The following is a 17,202-nucleotide window of genomic DNA, read 5'->3' on the forward strand; positions in this document are numbered from 1 at the left end:
TAGTATAATCTGAAGTCAGGGAGCCTGATTCCTCCAGCTCCGTTTTTCTTTCTCAAGATTGCTTTGGCTATTCGGGGTCTTTTGTGTTTCCATACAAACTGTGAAATTTTTTGTTCTAGTTCTGTGAAAAATGCCATTGGTAGATTGGTACGGATTGCACTGAATCTGTAGATTGCTTTGGGTAGTATAATCATTTTCACAATATTGATTCTTCCAAGCCAAGAACATGGTATATCTCTCCGTCTGTTTGTATCATCTTTAATTTCTTTCATCAGTGTCTTATAGTTTTCTGCATACAGGTCTTTTGTCTCCTTAGGTAGGTTTATTCCTAGGTATTTTATTCTTTTTGTTGCAGTGGTAAATAGGAGTGTTTCCTTAATTTCTCTTTCAGATTTTCCATCATTATTGTATAGGAATGCAAGAGATTTCTGTGCATTAATTTTGTATCCTGCTACTTTACCAAATTCATTGATTAGCTCTAGTAGTTTTCTGGTGGCATCTTTAGGATTCTCTATGTATAGTATCATGTCATCTGCAAACAGTGACAGATTTACTTCTTCTTTTCTGATTTGGATTTATTTTATCTCTTTTTCTTCTGTGACTGCTGTGGCTAAAACTTCCTAAACTATGTTGAATAATAGTGGTAAGAGTGGGCAACCTTGTCTTGTTCCTGATCTTAGTGGAAATGGTTTCAGTTTTTCACCACTGAGAATGATGCTGGCTGTGGGTTTGTCATATATGGCCTTTATTATGTTGAGGTAAGTTCCCCCTATGCCTACTTTCTGGAGAGTTTTTATCATAAATGGGTGTTGAATTTTGTCAAAAGCTTTTTCTGCATCTATTGAGATGATCATATGGTTTTTCTCCTTCAGTTTGTTAATATGGTGTATCACATTGATTGATTTGCATATACTGAAGAATCCTTGCATTTCTGGGATAAACCCCACTTGATCATGGTGTATGATCCTTTTAATGTCCTGTTGGATTCTGTTTGCTAGTATTTTGTTGAGGATTTTTGCCTCTATGTTCATCAGTGATATTGGCCTGTAGTTTCCTTTTTTTAGTGGCATCTTTGTCTGCTTTCGGTATCAGGGTGATGGTGGCCTCGTAGAATGAGTTTGGGGGTGTTCCTCTCTCTGCTATATTTTGGAAGAGTTTGAGAAGGATAGGTGTTAGCTCTTCTCTCAATGTTTGATAGAATTCACCTGTGAATGCATCTGGTCCTGGGCTTTTGTTTGTTGGAAGATTTTTAATCACAGTTTCAATTTCAGTGCTTGTGATTGGTCTGTTTATATATTCTATTTCTTCTTGGTTCAGTCTTGGAAGGTTGTGCTTTTCTAAGAATTTGTCCATTTCTTCCAGGTTGTGCATTTTATTGGCATACAGTTGCTTGTAGTAGTCTCTTAGGATGCTTTGTATTTCTGCAGTGTCAGTTGCTACTTCTCCTTTTTCATTTTTAACTCTATTGATTTGGGTCTTCTCCCTTTTTTTCTTGATAAGTCTGGCTAATGGTTTATCAATTTTGTTTATCTTCTCAAAGAACCAGCTTTTAGTTTTATTGATCTTTGCTATCATTTCCTTCATTTCTTTTTTTTTTGCTTGTTTTTTTTTTCATTTCTTTTTCATTTGTTTCTGATCTGACCTTTATGAATTCTGCTAACTTCGGGGTTTTTTTGTTCTTATTTCTCTAATTGCTTTAGGTGTAAGGTTAGGTTGTTTATTTGAGATGCTTCTTGTTTCTTGAGGTAGGATTGTATTGCTATAAACTCCCCTCTTAGAACTGCTTTTTCTGCATCCCATGGGTTTTAGATCGTCATGTTTTCATTGTCATTTGTTTCTAGGTATTTTTTGATTTCCCCTTTGATTTCTCCAGTGATCTGTTGCTTATTTAGTAGTGTATTGCTTAGCCTCCATGTGTTTGTATTTTTTACAGATTCTTTCCTGTAACTGATATCTGGTCTCATAGCACTGTTGTCAGAAAAGATACTTGATATGATTTCATTTTTCTTAATTTTACCAAGGCTTGATTTGTGACCCCAGATATGATCTATCCTGGAGAATGTTCCTTGAGGACTTGAGAAGAAAGTGTAATCTGCTGTTTTTGGGTGGAATGTCTTATAAATATCAATTAAGTCCATCTTGTTTAATATATCATTTAAAGCTTGTGTTGCCTTATTTGTTTTCATTTTGGATGATTTGTCCATTGGTGAAAGTGGGGTGTTAAAGTCCCCTACTAGGATTGTGTTACTGTCGATTTCCCCTTTTATGGCTGTTAGCATTTGCCTTATGTATTGAGGTGATCCAATGTTGGTTGCATAAATATTTACAATTGCTATATCTTCTTCTTGGACTGATTGCTTGATCATTATGTAGTGTCCTTCTTTGTCACTTGTCGTAGTCTTTATTTTAAAGTTTATTTTGTCTGATATGAGAATTGCTACTCCAGCTTTCTTTTGATTTCCATTTGCATGGAATATCTTTTTCCATCCCCTCACTTTCAGTCTGTATGTGTCCCTAGGTCTGAAGTGGGTCTCTTGTAGACAGCATATATATGGGTCTTGTTTTTGTATCCATTCAGCCAGTCTATGTCTTTTGGTTGGAACATTTAATCCATTTACATTTAAGGTAGTTATCGTTATGTATGTTCCTATTACCATTTTCTTAATTGTTTTGGGTTTGTTATTGTAGGTCTTTTCCTTCTCTTGTGTTTCCTGCCTAGAGAAGCTCCTTTAGCATTTGTTGTAAAGCTGGTTTTGTGGTGCCGAATTCTCTTAACTTTTGCTTGTCTGTAAAGGTTTTAATTGCTCCATCGAATATGAATGAGATCCTTGCTGGGTAGATTAATCTTGGTTGTAGGTTTTTCCTTTTCATCACTGTGAATATGTCCTGCCACTCCCTTCTGTGTTGCAGAGTTTCTGCTGAAAGATCAGCTGTTAACCTTATAGGGATTCCTTTGTATGTTAATTGTTGCTTTTCCTTTGCTGCTTTTAATATTTTTTTCTTTGTATTTAATTTTTGATAGTTTGATTAATATGTGTCTTGGCATGTTTCTCCTTGGATTTATCCTGTATGGGACTCTTTACACTTCCTGGAGTTGACTGACTATTTCCTTACCCATATTAGGGAAGTTTTCAACTATAATCTCTTCAAATATTTTCTCAGTCCCTTTTTTGTTTGTCTTCTTCTTCTGGGACCCCTATAATTTGAATGTTGGTGCGTTTTATGTTGTCCCAGATGTCTCTGAGATTGTCCTCAATTCTTTTCATTCTTTTTTCTTTATTCTGCTCTGCAGTAGTTATTTCCACTATTTTATCTTCCAGGTCACTTGTCTGTTCTTCTGCCTCAGTTATTCTGCTATTTACTCCTTCTAGAGAATTTTTAATTTCATTTATTGTGTTGTTCATCATTGTTTGTTTGCTCTTTAGTTCTTCTAGGTCTTTTTTAAACGTTTCTTATATTTTCTCCATTCTATTTCCAAGATTTTGGATATCTTTACTATCATTACTCTGAATTCTTTTTCAGGTAGACTGCCTATTTCCTCTTCATTTGTTTGGTCTGGTGGGTTTTTACCTTGCTCCTTCATCTGCTGTGTATTTCTCTGTCTTCTCATTTTGCTTAACTTACTGTGTTTGGGGTCTCCATTTCACAGGTTGCATGTTCGTAGTTCCCGTTGTTTTTGGTGTCTGTTCCCAGTGGGTAAGGTTGGTTCAGTGGGTTGTGTAGGCTTCCTGGTGGAGGAGACTAGTGCCTGTGTTCTGGTGGATGAGGCTGGATCTTGTCTTTCTGGTGGGCAGGTCTGCAACCAGTGGTGTGTTTTGGGATGTCTGTGACCTTATTATGATTTTAGGCAGCCTCTCTGCTAATGGGTGGGTTTGTGTTCCTGTCTTTCTAGTTATTTGGCCTAGGGTGTCCAGCACTGTAGATTGCTGGTTGTTGAGTGGAGCTGGGTCTTAGCGTTGAGATGGAGATCTCTGGGCGAGCTTTCTCCGTTTGATATTACATGGAGCCCAGAGGTCTCTGGTGGACCAATGTCCTGAACTCGGTTCTCCCACCTCAGAGGCTCAGGCCTGACACCCGGCCAGAGCACCTAGACCCTGTCAGCCACACGGCTCAGAAGAAAAGGGAGAAAAAGAAAGAAAGAAAAATAAGTAAATAAAATACAACAAAATAAAATAATTAAAGTAGAGAAAAATTATTTTTAAAAATTAATAAGAAAAAAAAAGAGAAAGAAAGAAGAGAGCAAGCAAACCAAAAAACAAATCCACCAATGATAAAAGCGCTAAAAATTATACTAAAAAACAAACAAAGAAACAAAAAAACCAAAGTGGACAGTCAGAACCCTCGGACAAATGGCAAAAGCAAAGCTATACAGACATAATCACACAAAGAAGCATACACATACACGTTCACAAAAAGAGAAAAAGGAAAAAATATACATATATGAAATTAAAAAAGAAAGAGAGCAAGCAAATCAGTAAACAAACCTACCAATGATAATAAGCTCTAAATACTAAACTAAGATAAACATAAAACCAGAAACAAGTTAGATGCAGAAAGCAAACTCCAAGTCTACAGTTGCTCCCAAAGTCCACCTCCTCAATTTGGGATGATTCGTTGTCTAGTCAGATATTCCACAGATGCAGGTACATCAAGTTGATTGTGGAGATTTAATCTGCTGCTCCTCAGGCTGCTGGGAGAGATTTCCCCTTCTCTTCTTTGTCCGCACAGCTCCTGGGGTTCAGCTTTGGATTTGGCCCTGCCTCTGCATATAGGTCGCCTGAGGGCATCTGTTCCCCACCCAGACAGAAGATGGTTAAAGGAGTGGCTGATTAGGGGGCTCTGGCTCACTCAGGCCGGGGGGAGGGAGGGGTACGGATGCGGGGCGAGCCTGTGGCGCAGAGGCCAGCTTGACGTTGCACCAGCCTCAGGCGCGCTGTGTGTTCTCCCGGGGAAGTTGTCCCTGGATCATGGGACCCTGGCAGTGGCGGGCTGCACAGGGTCCCGGGAGGGGAAGTGTGGATAGTGTCCTGTGCTTGCACACAGGCTTTTTGGTGGCTGTAGCAGCAGCCTTAGCATTTCATGCCTGTCTCAGGGGTCCATGCTGATAGCAGCGGCTTGTGCCCATCTCTGGAGCTCTTTTAGGCGGTGCTCCTAATCCCCTCTCCTCGCGCACCCCAAAGCAATGGTCTCTTGCCTCTTAGGCAGGTCCAGACATTTTCCTGGACTCCGTCCCGGCTAGCTGTGGCACGCTAGCCCCCTTCAGGCTGTGTTCATGCAGCCAACCCCAGTCCCCTCCCTGGGGTCTGACCTCCGAAGCCCGAGCCTCAGCTCCCAGCCCCCACCCGTCCCAGCGGGTGAGCAGACAAGCCTCTGGGGCTGGTGAGTGCTGGTCGGCTCTGATCCTCTGTGTGGGAATCTCTCTGCTTTGCCTTCTGCACCCCTGTTGCTGTGCTCTCCTCAGTGGCTCTCAAGCTTCCCCTCCATGCACTCCCATCCCTGCCAGTGAAGGGGCTTCCTAGTGTGTGGAAACTTTTCCTCCTTTACAGCTCCCTCCCAGAAGTGCAGGTCCCATCCCTATTCTTTTGTCTCTGTTTTTCCTTTTTTCTTTTGCCCTACCCAGGTACATGGGGAGTTTCTTGCCTTTGGGGAAGTCTGAGGCCTTCTGCCAGCATTCAGTAGGTGTTCTGTAGATATTGTTCCACATGTAGATGTAGTTTTGATGTATATGTGGGGAGGCAGGTGATCTCCACGTCTTACTTCTCCGCCATCTTGAAAGTGCCCCCTGCTGTGTGCTTTTGGCTTTGCTTGGTTTCCTCTGGGCTCTGGTTGCCTCCCCAGTATTTCCCACAGAAGCCCTCCTGCCCCCTCTAGTCCTGCTTTCTGGTGGCAATCTAGTCCTGTGCCTGTTTTCTGACACACTGTCCTGGAGATGGGACAGTAAACAACAAACTTTGCTTTTCAACTGTCCTAGGTCAATTATTAATTATTGTGGCAAATCTTAACAAACAAGTATAATTGTTTGTTGGTAGTATGCTTGCTAAGAATACACATGACATATAAAATGTGGGTGGTTCTCACACTCAGTGGGATAACTATGATAAAACAAAGCAAAACAAAAACAGAAAATAGCAAGTGTTGGCAAAGGTATGGAGAAATTGGAACCCTTCCTTGTGCACTGCTTGTGGGAATGTGAAATGGTGCAGCCTCTGAGGAAAACAGCTTGGCTGTTTTCCTGAAAAAGTTAAACATAGAATTACCCTATGACCCAGTACCCAGTAATTCTACTCCTAGAATTATTGTTATTGTATACTCCAAAGAATTAAAAACAGGGACTTGAACAGATACTTGTACACCAGTGTTCATAGTAACATTATTCACAATGGCCAAAAGGTGGAAACAACTCAAATGTCCCTCGACTGATGAACAGATAAACAAAATGTGGTGTATACATACAATGAAATATTATTCAGTCATAAAAAGGAATGAAATTCTGACACATGCTACAACATAGATAAACCATGAAAACATTTGCTAAAGTGAAACATGCTAGACACAAAAGGACAAATATTGTATGATTCTACTTACATGAAGTACCTAAAGTAGTTAAATTCATGGAGACAGAAAGTAAAAAAGGGGCTGCCAGGGGCTGGGGGTAAGGAGATATGAAGAGTTAGTGTTTAATGGGTAGAGAGTTTCAGTTTGGGATGATGAAAAAGTTCTGGAAATGGATAGTGGTTTTGACTACACAACACTGCTAATGTACTTACCTGATGTCACTGAATTGTATACTTAAAAATGATTACAATGGTAAGTTTTATGTTATGTAAAAGACTAGTACTTTTTCCCAATGAGAGCCATCTTTGGGCTTTCTGACCCAGCTGTGGATCTGCTCTGACTCGGAGGACCTAGAGGAGATTGAATCTGTCTTCTCCAACCTCTGCCTGGAGTCAAATTACTGTCATTAAGTGGAGCACTTCCTAGAAAGCACTATTTAATAAGAATCAGAACTTTGGAAAAAGCCCAGAGCTGTGCATGATAACTGGCCTTGATATGGGACCTCTCTAGAGTTATATTGGAGAACATTAAATTGAAAAAAACCCAAAAAACAAAACCTCTCTCATTACCAAAATAACACCTACTTATTATAGAAAATTTTAAAAATAATGGTAACCAGGAAAAAAAAATCACCTATAATCCCATCTTCCAAAGAGAGATAACTGTAACATGTACTATACATATATCTTTTCAATTACTTGTATTTCATCTATATTATACATATAAAACTGTTTTACAATCTCCTTTTTTAAAAAATTTGACAATTAAAAAATATCTTTTGATGGGAAACGTTTAGATAAAATATTTAACGGTTATTTAATTAAATTTGTTCTATCTATTGTTTTTTTTTTTAACTTTAAAATAAACTTTTATTTTGGAATAATTTTAGATTTACAGAAAATTTGCAAAGTACAGAGAGTTCCTGTCTACCTTTCATCCAGCTTCCATCTTCCATAACCTTAACACATTTTTAAAAATAAATTTATTTATTTATTTATTTTTGGCTGCGTTGGGTCTTTGTTACCATGTGCGGGCTTCCTCTAGTTGTGGTGAGCAGGGACTACTCTTCCTTGCCGTGTGAGGGCTTCTCACTGCGGTGGCTTCTCTTGTTGCGGAGCACGGGCTCTAGGTGCATGGGCTTCAGTAGTCGTGGCACGCGGGCTCAATAGTTGTGGCTGGAGGACTCTAGAGCGCAGGTTCAGTAGCTGTGGCGCACGGACTTAGTTGCTCCGCGGCATGTGGGATCTTCCCGGACCAGGGCTCGGACATGTGTCCCCTGCATTGGCAGGCAGATTTTTAACCACTGCACTACCAGGGAGGTCCCGACACATTTTAAGAAATACTTATTTATTTATTTATTTATTTGGCTGCGCCGGGTCTTAGTTGCTGCACGCAGGAACTTTGTTGCCACACGCAGGAACTTTGTTGCCGCGTGCGGGATCTTTAGTGGCAGCATGTGGGATCTTTTAGTTTCCGCATGTGGGATCTAGTTCCTGGACCAGTGACTGAACCCAGACCCCCTGTGCTGGGAGCATGGAGTCTTAATCCCTGGACCACCATGGAAGTCCCACCTTGACATATTTGTCAGAAATAATGAATTCATCTTGGTGAATCCATATCACCTTTTCTCAGGTCTGACCATGAATCAAACTCATCTCTACAACTTTTTAAAAATTTAGATATCTGAGCCCAATTGCCCCATCTATTGAACCTAAATTTAAGAAGGCAGTGCCAATCATTTTTTGTTTGTTTGTTTGAGTCCATGAGTGATTGGAGCATTAGGAGAGAATCCAGAAGACATGGTTAAAATAATTCAATAATTCACTAAATTGAATTGACTCTATCAGTTTTTTGATAAATTTGAGCACATTCCTTTTAGTAAATTCATCAATAGAGATATAAATAGAGGCACTTTTTCATGAAATCTATTAGATGATCATTATAAAATGACCTGTCACCTCTGCATCTCTACTTCTACCTTCTTGAATAATTCCTGCTGCCTGTCAGTGATCAAATGACTGCAATATTGTCCAGAACTTCTTTACATGAGATTATGCTCCCAGTTCCTCTTCTGTGAAGTGGCAGGGAGCACTCAGAATACATTGCACTTGTCATTTTATAGTTTAGTGCTGCTTCTAGCATGGCTAAGGCACTGTTACCCTTTCAGTATCCAGGGCCCCTTCCTTTTTTTTTCAGCCACTTTTGAGAGCTCTATCTGAAGTGTAAAAGATGCACACATCTGTGTAAAAAGCTGAGTTCGCTTTGATTCTCTGCTACATGATCTACTGGGGCATGTCTGCATGCAGTAGTGGTTAGAATTTGGATCCTTATGACCTCACTTTTGCTTACAAAGCTCACTTTGTCGTATGGGCCCCTTAACCATTTTGGTGGAGCAGTAAATAAATAGGAAAGGCTCCCAGGAATTATATTATATTAGGAAAACAGGACTGAGCTGCTTTATGCAAGTTGCTTCCCTAGTTTATGTACATGTTTGGGTTGGAACAAGTCAAAGGCAAAGATTACAGCTAAAGAAAAATACTGCAGAAGCTCTGGAGATAAAAGAGCTTCCACAGTTTTGTCTCCCCCTGGTGGCCATATGGAGTCAGTACAGCAACTTGCAGAATTAAACTCTGCCTTCCCTCCCTGTACTTTGTTGAAGTTCCTTAAAATAAACATTCCTACCAAAGAGTTCTTCATGACAAGAGACAATAGAGATTTTTAAAGCTTCTGTTTTTGAGTTCAAGAATTCTGTCCTAAAATGGGAATAATGTCAGCTACAAGGATATATTGTACAACACAGGGAATATAGCCAATATTTTATAATAACTATAAACAGAGTATAACTTTTAAAAATTGTGAATCACTATATTGCACACCTGTAACTTATGTAATACTGTACATCAAGTATACTTCAATTTAAAAAAGTTTAAAAAGTGGGAATAATATCAATACCTTAATTTGAAAACAGAAAGGACAATAATAAAAGACAAATTAGAAGTTCCAGTGAATAAAACGTAGTTAACAGTAGGGGCATTTAGGAACAATGACAGTATTAATCAAACATGAAATATGAAGCAAGACAGAAACAGCAGTTCTGGAAGAAAAAAAGCTACTACGACATTTTCAAATATTCAACAGATAGGTAAAATTTTACCTTTTTTATTCAGTTAAAGTGCATCTGTTTAACAGTGTCAGTGTGTGTAACAGATTCGTGGGCAGAGAACATACTAGTTGCTCTTTTAAAATAAAAGAAATACCTACTTGTCTAGAATGTTATATCCCTCTGAATTAATGCACAAGTCCAATTTCTCCCTCCTACACAGAAAAACAGACTGTTGAAAGACTCTGGCCAAACTCAAGTGCTGCAGCGTGGCAATCCGGACAGGTGAAGAATGAGAGCAAAGGTTATTTTCTAACAGCTTTCTTTGCTAGATGGCTCTAGTCAAAGGGTGTGGCTTGGGCTGTGGCCAGGTGGGGACAGAAGTTGGTCATAGGTGAATACAGTCTCACCATGGTAAGTCCTCTGTGGGGAAATGTCAGCTTTATTCAGAGAATCTGTACCTCAAGGAAGAAATCTGGGGCCGCCACAGCGTTCTCTCTCAGCACTGTCAGTGTTGGTTGCATGAAAGCATTTAGTCCGGCCTCAGAGCTTTCCCACACAGAGGCCCCTCGCTGGTAACATCTTTCCCCACTCTTCACAGCACTGGCTCCCAATCCTTCAAGCCTCAGCTTGTTACCCTCTCACACACGACTTCCCTGACCATCACACCTGCTCTCTATCAGGACCCTGTTTGTTCCCTTGCTAGCACTCTTCTTATTTTATATTGTATTTCTTGGTTTGCTGACTTGGTTAGTGCCTCTCTTCCTCCATAGACTTTGACCTCCACTAGGGCAGGGTCTGCATCCATTTCCATCAACATTTGTCTAGCACAACACATAACTCATAGTAAAAACTTTATAAATATATGTTGAATGATTGGACAAATTTAACATTGGCTAAAGAGAGGAATATAGGTTTTTATCTCCTGTGCTGACTCAGACCTATTGCTATGAAGTGCTTGTGTTAGGAATCTGAGACCAAGTCTGTACTCAGTAAGAATTGAAAGATTGATCATTAATGGTGGGCTGAATAATGGCTCCTCAAAAATGTCTACAGCTGAATCCCCAGAACCTGTGACTATGTTACCTGAAATGGCAAAATGGAGTTTGCAGATGTGATTAAGTTAAGGATTTAGAGATGGAAAGATTATTGTGGATTATCTAGGTGGGCTTCATGTAATCACTGGGAGGAGAAGAAGATATGCCAATAGAAGCAGAGGTCAGAAAAAGAGAGAGTAGAAGATGCTATGCTGCTGGCTTTGAAGATGGATGAAGGTAATTCCTACAGCCAAGGAAAGGAAAAGGCAATCAAACAGATTTTCCCTTAGAGTTTCCAGAAGGAATGCAGCCCTGATGACCAATGTTAGACTTGTTACTTCTAGAGCTATAAGGTAATAAATTTGTGATGCTTTAAAGCACTGAGTTTGTGGCAGTTTGTTATACCAGATACAGGAAATTAATACACTCAGCATTGTCACAATATTTTCACAATATTCCTGAATAATTTACAATAAGCTTTCATGAGCAGGTACAAGCTGACTCCAACATACCACTACAGCTAAGAATGACCAGTAACTTGGGACTTCCCTGGTGGTCCAGTGGTTAAGAATCCACCTGCCAATACAGGGGACAATGGCAGGGCCCCCTTTAGGTTTCCATATTGGGCAGTGAAGCCCTACATCTTGTTGGTCTTGAGATTGCTTCCAAATAGGAAGGATATTTAGAAGCTGGCCAACCAAAACAAACAAATGTCCACTACAGAATTTGTCCATTTCTCCTTTGAAATAGTGGTCACATTATATTTATTAAATATATTTATATTTATTTTATGTGTGTCTATTTCTCCACTAAACCTTCAATTCCTTGTGGACAGTGACCTTATCTTTTCACCTCTATCTTCATAGCTCCTAGCATACTGGTTGGCACAAGATCTATATAAAAGAATATTTATTCAATTTCATAACTGTGGAAAATGTCCATATTTTGTTCTTTGTATGTCCCTCATATTTCCCCCTAGTAATTAGTTAAAATTAATTAAATAGTATCAGACCTAAACCTCTGCCATTTGCCCTTTAACATTTTGTAGGTGTCTATCCCTCGAATAAAACTTTAATATTACTAAAAAGAAAGAATGTTTATTCAACAGATCACTTAACGGATATAAACTATACTCTTACTTGACAGTATGTTATATTACCTGCTCAGTGGAGTTTTAGATGTAGCTCTTCTTCTAAGCTAAAATATATCTATATATTTTAAATATGCATATACTTTCTTTTTTTATTTTTATTTTTATTTATTTATTTTTGGCTGTGTTTTGTCTTCGTTGCTGTGCGTGGGCTTTCTCTAGTTGCGGTGAGCGGGGGCTACTCTTCTTTGCGTTGCGCGGGCTTCTCATTGTGGTGGCTTCTCTTGTTGCGGAGCACGGGCTCTAGGGACGCGGGCTCAGTAGTTGTGGCGCACGGGCTTAGTTGCTCCGCGGCATGTGGGATCTTCCCGGGCCAGGGCTCGAACCCGTGTCCCCTGCATTGGCAGGCGGATTCTTAACCACTGCGACACCAGGGAAGCCCCCATATACTTTCAATTTTTAAATACTTTGACTCACAAGAAGTTGCAAAAACAGTACTACTGAGAGTTCCTATATGCATTCACCCAACTTCTCCCAATGATAATCAGTGTAACATTTTACGTCCGTGGTTGAATATTTCTTGACCCTGCTGTCTCTTTAGTCACTTCTCATGTTGCCAACTGATGTGAATGCAGGGAACTCACGCTAGTAATCCGTGTTTCCTCCACCATTTATTCCCATCTTCTAATTTCCTCCTTTTTCTTTCTCTCTGCCTCTTTCTGTTTGCTTTCTATGGTTATTCTCTTTAATGCCTCCCCTTTCATTCTTCTTGTACTCACTTTAAACTATATTTAAAATGTCTTAATTCCAAAGATACTTGAGGCGTAATAAAATATGCATTAGTGTGTGTGCGCGTGCACACACACACACACACACACAAACTGGTCATAAATTGGGGGTGAAAAGAAAGTTGGCACTCAAGCACAGGAGTTTGTCTCATGTGTCCCTCTTCTCCCTGGAGTCCATATACCAAGTCCACAGCCATCTCCAGTCTGGGCACTCTCAGGCCCCAAAAGTTCTTCCTCTGTTTGCCATGGATTAAATATCCTCCTTGATTACAGCCACATCTTCAGCAACTCCTGTCAGAGCAAGGTGGAGTTCACTACATGGGGCAGTGTATTAGTCTGCTTGGGCGTCATAACAAAATACCATAGTTGATTGTCTTAAACAACAGAAATTCATTTCTCATAGAGAACTTACTCTTGAAATGAGTGCATATAGCTGATTCCATGTGTGGCAGGAGACAACTGTTTAACTGGAAATTCTCCCAATTCACTCCTGTCTGGGAAGCCCAAGATTAAGGTGCCCACCAATTCGGTCTTGGTGAGAGCTCTCTTCCTGGCTTGCAGATGGATGTCTTGATATGTCCTCACATGGTCCTTCCTCGGTTTGTGCATGCAGAGGCGGGGGGTGGGGGGAGAGAGAGAGAGAGAGAAAGTATCTTCCTCTTTTATTTCTTTTTTTTTGGCCATGCCACGTGGCTTGCGGGATCTCAGTTTCCCAACCTGGGATTGAACCCAGGCTCAGGCAGTGAAATCGCCAAGTCTTAACCACTGGACCGTCAGGGAATTCCCCGCGTCTTCCTCTTCTAATAAGGCCACCAATCCTATTAAATCAGGACACCCACCCTTATGACCTCATTTAATCTTAATTAGCTCCTAAAAACCCTAGCTCCAAATACAATTGCATTGGGAGTTAGGGCTTCAACATACAAATTTGTGGGGGGGACACATAGTTCAGCCCATAGCAGGCAGAGTATGAGCTGGATAGTTGTGTGCTGTGCACTCCAGGGATTGTGTAGATCACATTCTCTAGCTGTATTTACTCTTTAGTTCCCAACTGTTGTTCTTAAATCTTTGGTAAAGACTTTGTAGTGAATAGCAAACTTAACAACAGAGCAAACAAGTTGAAATTATGTAGGGGGTGCATTGTCTGTATTTTTAAAGCCAAAAATAAACTTTGGCTGGAGTTTTGTTATCACTATGTGCTAGTAATTCTAAACAATGTAAGCAATAACATGCTCCTCTAAAAAATCTTTTGTTGCTCTAAATTCTAAAGACTTGCTGCAGTTACTGTTGAGAGTTTTAATAGCTTCAAACTGACACATTACTATTAGTTATCTTTTAATAAACATGGTATTCTACAAGGAAGTGAATTGGGAGAACTCCCAGTTAAACAGTTGGTTCCTGTCATGCATACACTCAACTATATGAATTCATTTCAACAGTAAGTTCATGGGAATTCCCTGGCAGTCCAGTGGTTAGGACTCGGCTCTTCCACTGCCACAACCCTGGTATCCCACAAGCCCCTCGATGTGACCAAAGGAAAAAAAAAAAGAGTAAGTTCATAAAGGATCAGCATGATCTGAGCTCACTCTGAGCTTAGTTCGTGTCTCCACCCCTTGTGTTATTAGATATTTTGTGTTTAAAAAATAGATTAAAATAAATAATGATAGCACAGTAATTGTATGGATAAACAGAATTTGAATGACTTCATTTCTGCCATTCACTGTGACCCCTTGAACTTGTTATCTGTGTTTAACATTTAAAACAGTAAAACAGAGTGTAAACTGCAAGTTGTGATATTTTGGTTTGGTAATGCAAGTTTTAGTTCACATATAAAATATTTTGCCGAATTTGAATAATATCTTTATAATTGAAATGTAGTATTCTTTTGGACTTCCCTGGTGGTCCAGTGGTTAAGGCTTCGCACACCCACTGCAGGGGGCGTGGGTTTGATCCCTGGTTGGTGAACTAAGATCCCAGGCCCCCCATGATGCAAAGCCAAAAAAAAAAAAAAAAGTAGTATTCTTTTAAAATTGTTGTTTGGGACTTCCCTGGTGATGCAGTGGTTAAGAATCTGCCTGCCAATGCAGGGGACATGGGTTGGATCCCTGGTCCGGGAAGATCCCACATGCTGCGGACCAACTAAGCCCATGTGCTGCAACTACTGAAGCCCGCCTGGCTACAGCCCATGCTCCGCAACAAGAGAGGCCACCACAATGAGAAGCCCATGCACCGCAATGAAGAGTAGCCCACACTCGCCACAAATAGAGAAAGCCCGCGTGCAGCAACAGACCCAAAGCTGTCAAAAAAAAAAAAAATACTATCTATATTTAAAAAAAATAAAAATAAAAATAAGATTATTGTTTGTTTTAAACCTAGAAAAAGAATCAAGGAAACACAAAGTTATATCAGTGGTACAATTTAGTATAGTTGTCTAAATTGTATCTTTTGCAGGTGGTTTGATTTTTTTAAAATGTATTTATTAGTTACTGGACAATTATTTACAAAAATATTATTGTATCAGGATGTAACCAAAGGGTTAAAATTAAAACTGGTAGGTAGAGCCTGAACCAAGATGGCGGAGTAGAAGGACGTGCTCTTACTCCCTCTTGTGAGAACACCAGAATCACAATTACCTGCCGGACAATCATCGACAGGAAGACACTGGAACTCACCAAAAAGGATACCCCACATCCAAAAACGAAGGAGAAGCCACAGTGAGACAGTAGGAAGGGCGCAATCATAGCAAAATCAAATCGCATAACTGCTGGGTGGGTGACTCACAGACTGGAGAACACTTATACCACAGAAGTCCACCCACTGGAGTGAAGGTTCTGAGCGCCATATCAGGCTTCCCAACCTGGGGGTCCGGCAACGGGAGGAGGAATTCCTAGAGAATCAGACTTTGAAGGCTAGTGGGATTTGATTGCAGGACTTCAACAGGACTGGGGGAAACAGAGACTCCACTCTTGGAGGGCACAAAGTAGTGTGTGCATTGGGACCCAATGGGAAGGAGCAGTGAACCCAGGGGAGACTGTACCAGACCTACCTGCTAGTGTTGGAGGGCCTCTTGCAGAGGCGGGGGTGGCTGTGGCTCACCGTGGGGACAAGGACACTGGCAGCAGAAGTTCTGGGAAGTACTCCTTGCCATGAGCCCTCCCAGAGTCTGCCATTAGCCCCACCAAAGAACCCAGGTAGGCTGCACTGTTGGGTTGCCTCAGGCCACACAACCAACAGGGAGGGAACCCAGCCCCACCCATCAGCAGTCAAGTGGATTAAAGTTTTACTGAGCTCTGCCCACCAGAGCAACACCCAGCTCTACCCATCACCAGTCCCTCCCATCAGGAAACCTGCACAAGCCTCTTAGATAGCCTCATCCACCAGAGGGCAGACAGCAGAAGCAAGAAGAACTACAATCCTGCAGCCTGTGGAACAAAAACCACATTCACTGAACGATAGACAAGACGAAAAGGCAGAGGGCTATATACCAGATGAAGGAACAAGATAAAACCCCAGAAAAACAACTAAATGAAGTGGAGATATGCAACCTTCCAGAAAAAGAATTCAGAATAATGATAGTGAAGATGATCCAGGACCTCGGAAAAACAATGGAGGCAAAGATCAAGAAGATGCAAGAAATGTTTAACAAAGACCTAGAAGAATAAAAAAACAAACAAACAATTATGAACAATACAATAACTGAAATGAAAACTACACTAGAAGGAATCAATAGCAGAATAACTGAGGCAGAAGAATGGATAAGTAACCTGGAAGACAGAATGGTGGAATTCACTGCTGCGGAACAGACTCAAGAAAAAAACAATGAAAAGAAAGAAGGCAGCCTAAGAGACCTCTGGGACAACATTAAACACAACAACATTCGCATTATAGGGGTCCCAGAAGGAGAAGAGAGAGAGAAAGGACCAGAGAAAATATTTGAAGAGATTATAGTCGAAAAGTTCTCTAACATGGGAAAGGAAATAGCCACCCAAGTTCAGGAAGCACAGTGAGTCCCATACAGGATAAACCCAAGGACAAACAAGCCAAGACACATAGTAATCAAACTGGCAAAAATTAAAGACAAAGAAAAATTATTGAAAGCAGCAAGGGAAAAACGATAAATAACGTACAAGGGAACTCCCATAAGGTTAACAGCTGATTTCTCAGCAGAAACTCTACAGGCCAAGGGAGTGGCATGATATACTTAAAGTGATGAAAGGGAAGAACTTACAACCAAGATTACTCTACCCAGCAAGGATCTCATTTAGATTTGATGGAGAAATCAAAAGCTTTACAGACAAGTAAAAGCTAAGAGAATTCAGCACCACCAAACCAGCTCTACAACAAATGCTAAAGGAACTTCTCTAAGTGGCAAACACAAGAGAAGAAAAGGACCTACAAAAACAAACCCAAAACAATTAAGAAAATGGTCATAGGAACATACATATTGATAATTACCTTAAACGTGAATGGATTAAATGCTCCAACCAAAAGACACAGGCTTGCTGAATGGATACAAAAACAAGACCCATCTATATGCTGTCTACAAGAGACCCACTTCAGACCTAGTGACACGTACAGACTGCAAGTGAGGGGATAGAAAAAGATATTCCATGCAAATGTAAATCAAAAGAA

General features: G+C 40.4%; 1 long non-coding RNA gene across 2 annotated transcripts in view; it reads left to right on the forward strand.

Annotated features, from left to right (window-relative positions):
* LOC309614700 overlaps positions 1 to 17,202 on the forward strand; it is a 68,768-nt gene that overhangs the window by 46,880 nt on the left and 4,686 nt on the right. Inside the window, exon 2 of one of the 2 annotated variants that reach the window (XR_014236365.1) lies at positions 9,879 to 9,959. The exons of the other annotated variant lie outside the window; for it this stretch is intronic. This is a non-coding gene — a long non-coding RNA (uncharacterized lncRNA). The remainder of the gene's footprint in view (positions 1 to 9,878; positions 9,960 to 17,202) is intronic. 2 annotated transcript variants of the gene reach the window in all.

Source organism: Balaenoptera borealis, assembly GCF_965194805.1.
Source record: "Balaenoptera borealis genome assembly, chromosome: 17".
NCBI lineage: Eukaryota > Metazoa > Chordata > Mammalia > Artiodactyla > Balaenopteridae > Balaenoptera > Balaenoptera borealis.